This window comes from Sarcophilus harrisii, chromosome 2, assembly GCF_902635505.1.
Source record: "Sarcophilus harrisii chromosome 2, mSarHar1.11, whole genome shotgun sequence".
NCBI lineage: Eukaryota > Metazoa > Chordata > Mammalia > Dasyuromorphia > Dasyuridae > Sarcophilus > Sarcophilus harrisii.
Genome location: NC_045427.1, coordinates 410,079,860 through 410,085,477, shown reverse-complemented (window position 1 = coordinate 410,085,477; position 5,618 = coordinate 410,079,860). Strand labels below are relative to the sequence as shown.

Genomic DNA, 5,618 nt, shown 5'->3' with positions numbered 1-5,618 from the left:
TGATACAGTGGTTCACTTAGAGAATGCTAGAGAATGAACTAAAAAACTACTTGAAATAATAACTTTAGCAAAGTTTCAGGATATGAAATAAACCTACATAAATCCCCCAAATTTCTTTATATTACCAACAAAGCCCAGTAACAAGAAGAAATAGAAAGAGAAATTACATTTAAAATAATTATAGACAATATAACATATTTGGGAGTCTACTTGCCAAGACAAACTCAGGAACTATATGAACATTTTTCACAAAAAGTGAGATCTAAACAATTAGAGAAATATCAATACCTCATTAGTAGGCTAAGTTATTGTAATAAAAGTGAAAAATCTACCTAAATTAATTTAATCTGTGCCATACCAATCAAACTACCAAAAAATATTTTATATAGAAAAAAATAATAAGAATTCAGCTAGAAGAACAAATGGTCAAGAATATCAAGGAAATTAAAGAAAATAATGCAAAAGAATGGAATCAAATTGTACCAGATCTAAAACTATATTATAAAGCAGCATCAAAACTATTTAGTACTTGTTAAGAAGAATTGGTGGATTAGATTGGCTAATATGACAAAAAAGGAAAGTAATAAATAATGATAAGGTGTAGGAAAATGGGGACATCCATGCATTGTTGGTGGAATTGTGAACTGACCCAACTGTTCTGGAGAAGAATTTGGAACTATGCCCAAAAGGCAATCAAACTGTGCATTTCCTTTGATCCAGTAGTGATACTGCTAAGTCTGTATCACAAAGAGATCATAAAAAAGGGAAAAGAACCCACATGTACAAAAATATTTACAGCAGCTTTTTTTGTGGTGGAAAAGAATTGGAAATTGATGGAATGCCCATCAATTAAGGAATGGCTAAACAAGCTGTGGTATATGAATGTAATTGATGACTATTATGCTATAAGAAATGATAAGCAACTAGATTTCACAAAAAGCTAGAAAAACTTATATGAACTGATGCCAGAACCAGGAGCAGAACCAGGAGAATACCACACATGATGGTATTGAAATTATGCAGTGATCAACTCTGATTGACTTAGCAATGATCTCAGCAATAAAATGATTTAAGACAATTTCAAAATGAAATAGAAAATGCTATTCATATCCACAGGAAGAACTGTGGAGTCTGAATGCAGATCAAAGTATACTATTTTCACTTTTTTTCCTTTTTTTGTGTTTTTTTCTTTTTTTCTTCTTTCACAATATGACAATTGTGGAAATATGTTTACATGATTGCACATATATACTCTATATCAGTTTGTCTGCCGTCTTGGCAGGGCATGAAAGGAAAGGAAAAAAATGAAATTCAAAATATTAAAAATGAATGTTGAAAATTGTCTTTACATGTAATTGGAAAAAACACCATTTAATGAAAAAAGAAGTGGAGGAAGAAAATATCTTGAAATCTTACATTACAAAAGACAAAGGATAAAGGCTTACAATTGAAAATAACTTACAGTGTAAATACAATCATATAGGAAATCATGAACCTTTAATAAAAAATTATATATGCTTTATATATGTACATACATATATGTACATATCTGTATATGTATATGTGCACTCAAACATTCTCAATTAAAACACCAAAACTGTGAAAATTTTGAAATGCCAATATAAAATTCAAGAGAAATCTAGAAAGGTAAATTCACATAAGCAACTGGAAAGAAGCAGTTAAATTCTAATACTAAAATCTCTAGGTCTTTTTCCATATGGACTGTTGCCCCCATCCTGTACTGTATTTCTGATGTTTATTTTTTTTAACCAAATCTAAGGTTTGAAATTTAATAGGGATAAACATATTTTATCATCTTAACTTGAAGAGATCTTTTTGAATCTTGATTCTGACGTCAAAAAATAGATCTTTCTTCCAAATATATGCTCCTTTGAGAATGATGGCCAGCCCTTAAACCTGTTTATAAACTCATCCAAAACCCCTAGTAATCATTCAGAGTTCAGGCACCTAAAGGAATGGAAGGGAGGCATTTACATTCACATGGAAAACCAGTGCATCCAGCAATGAAGCTGTACTAGCTAAGACAAAGATCCAACACAAAAGCCCACACCTTGATCCGGCTTCCCTGTTTCCAGTGTCATGGAAATACAGGCTCTGGGCTGAGGAAGCTCACTGGCAAGTCACAGACAGCAAGCATTTGGGGTGGCAATGTTCTGCTGGATCTCTGCAGGAGAAGATGAACAGAAGGAATGAACACTTGGGCTTGAACTTGAGCTCACAGCCACACCACACCACATCATACTTTACCTATCCTCACATAGCCTTGAAGACCCAAACCATGGATATCAACCACACAGCACCAACAGCAGCTGAACTGCAAGTGTCTTAACCAAGGTTACATAGAAAGTAAACAGCAAATCTGGGATTTGGATAGAAATCCTCTTTTTCCAAAGCTCTTCTCACTATGATAAGTTTGGCTAGAATGTAGGTATGAATAGGAAAGTAGCATGAGATTAGGAGCGAAAGATAGGTGAAAACCACAGAAAAGATGGCCTTGACTATCAGGCTATGAAGTTTGTATTTTATATAGCAAGAATAACAGAGTCTATCCCATCAGGGTATTTATACTGTAATTAAGGAATGAAGCATAGTGAATGACAGAATAATTTTTGCTAAGTTGAATAAAAGACAAGAATGAATGCTACCACTAAGTGCTATAAAAAAGTAACCTATTTCTCTATTTCTGTAGAAGAAATTATTACCTTTCTAAGGCACCTAAATTCACAACCTCAGAGACTTGTTTGAGACTTTGTTCTAGGTTATCTCCTATTTCCAATTTATGAAGTCTTGTTGATTTTACCCCCACAACATACATTTGTTCTCTTTTATCCATTCATACAACCACTATTCTAGTTCAGGCCTTCATCACCTTACACCTGGACTATTGAAATAGCTTCCCCTGGTGCCCTCTGCCACCAACCTACTGCGTCTCCAGTCTTCTCCAAACAGATGCCAGACTGATATTCCTAAAAACAAATGCCTGACAATCACTCCCAAACTTGAGAAGCTTCAATGACTCCCTATTGTGTCTAGGATAAGCTTCACACTTTTATATTTGGCATTTAACCTTGTTTACAATCTCTCCATCTTGATTCTTGGCCCACTATTTCCTTTCCACATCTATCTTCCTTCAAGGCTCATTTCAAGTGCCACCCCCTACATGAGATCTGTCTTAAATACCCAAATTGTTCCAGTCACTTCCTCCTCCCTAATTAGTAATCTCACAGAAATCATATCATTTTGAAATTTTATAATTACTTATCCATAAACATATTTCCCTACCATTACCACTACCCCAGTAAGCTCCATGATGGTAGGGTTATTTTTAATTTTGTCCTTATGTCCACCATAACTTAATAAATGGTTGCTGAAGTGAATTGAATTGACCTGGGAATGATTCAGATTGTACCATTGAGGAGGTTGGAATCATAGAGAGCCTCTAAGGTTGAGCAGGCAGAATGAAGGTAAACAATGGAGAATAATGTGATCCAAGTAGACAGGAGTAGGGGAAAAGAGTGACAGTGTCTGAAAAGCGTAGCCTTGCGGGAGCAGTTAGTAATACTGAGCAATGGAAATAGAAGGGCATCACCTTCCTAGAGTTAATTTCCCATTCATATTTACCTGCTTTGAGGCAAGATATTTTCTCAAAGTGACTCTGTGATTTTCAGATAAATGTTTCTGGAAGGTCCCTGTGCATCAGGACTAATGATTGCTTGTGATTCCCTTAGGCTATCTCCCTTCTAGCCATCTTACTATATGTATGGAATATTCAGTGGACATGCTTGTCTGCATTTAGGGGAATAAGTTAGAGGACTCCTGACTCAAAGGAAGTCATCTTTCCTAGAACCCAAGGGAGGAACTCTAGGTTTGAATCTGGGTCACTATAAAAGCTGAGAAATAAAACGTGGAGGGCAGTGGTTTATCTCCCTTACTCCTTCCTCTCCCTTTACTTCTTCATAACTCAGCAAACAAATAAACTTCTACAGCAACTGGTATGGAGCAGGACTGCATAATAGATGAGGAATTGATACCAGAAGCAAGTAACTCTGAAGTGGAAAGAAGGGCCTTGTTAATCTCAGTTGTCTGGTAGCCCTGGGTTATGCATCTTATAAAGCAGCTGCAGAATGTTTTGTGCAGTCTAACTGAGAACAGGATAAGTTTCCAATTTGTAAACACCAGGAGAAATAATGTTTATGGACGACATCAATGTCAAGAAAAGGTTATTCCAAAATGTATATCTTGATTGCAACACAACAGAAGATGCTGCATTCATGGTTCAGGACTCCAAAAAAGGAATTTCCTTTATGCTTCTGATATAATAGAAACTTTTCTCACTGTTCTAAAAAAGAGGAACCCAGGTGGAATTTATAACATAAGAAAAAATTCTGAGATATCAATCACACAGCTTGCCAAAGAATTGATACAAGTGATCAAAGAGACCAGTTCAGAGTCTGAAGTGGAAAACTGGGTTGATTATATTAGTGACAGACCTTCCAATGGCATGAGATACCATATGAAACTGAAAAAAAATACGTGGTTTAAAATGAAGACCTAAAGTTCCCTGGCGAGAACAAAAAAAGAAAACAATTGAATGATACAAAGAGAATTTTTGCAACTTGAAGAATATGGAAAGAGCTCTGGAGCCCTTTCATGTGGAATTAAAATTTTTATATTAAGAAACATTTATGGGAGAGAAAAGAAGAAAATCATTCTACCTCTTAGGTACTTGATGTGAAATCAAGTTACCAAAAAGAATCTTCTTTCCTTTTGGAAGTAGATTAAGGTATTTTTGCACAAAATCTCAAGCACATAATTATGTTATAAATGATAGGTATTCTCTGTTCATGGAAGAATCACATTCTGAACCAGTTTAATGGAATTTTGGTCTACTGTCAACTGTATTCTCTTTTTTTTTAATTTTTTTAAAATTTTTTTTTTTATTTAATAGCCTTTTATTTACAGGATATATACATGGGTAACTTTACAGCATTAACAATTGCCAAACCTCTTGTTCCAATTTTTCACCTCTTACCCCCCCCACCCTCCCCTAGATGGCAGGATGACCAGTAGATGTTAAATATATTAAAATATAAATTAGATACACAATAAGTATACATGACCAAAACGTTATTTTGCTGTACAAAAAGAATCAGACTCTGAAATATTGTACAATTAGCTTGTGAAGGAAATCAAAAATGCAGGTGTGCATAAATATAGGGATTGGGAATTCAATGTAATGGTTTTTAGTCATCTCCCAGAGTTCTTTTTCTGGGCATAGCTAGTTCAGTTCATTACTGCTCCATTAGAAATGATTTGGTTGATCTCGTTGCTGAGGATGGCCTGATCCATCAGAACTGGTCATCATCTAGTATTGTTGTTGAAGTATATAATGATCTCCTGGTCCTGCTCATTTCACTCAGCATCAGTTCGTGTAAGTCTCTCCAGGCCTTTCTGAAATCATCCTGTTGGTCATTTCTTACAGAACAGTAATATTCCATAATTTTCATATACCACAATTTATTCAGCCATTCTCCAACTGATGGACATCCATTCAGTTTCCAGTTTCTAGCCACTACAAAAAGGGCTGCCACAAACAT

The 5,618-nt window shown here is 35.1% G+C and overlaps 1 pseudogene; it reads left to right on the top strand.

Annotated features, from left to right (window-relative positions):
- The first annotated feature begins 2,197 nt into the window (after nt 1-2,197).
- LOC100933275 lies at nt 2,198-4,697 on the top strand (annotated as a pseudogene).
- The last annotated feature ends 921 nt before the right edge of the window (nt 4,698-5,618 follow it).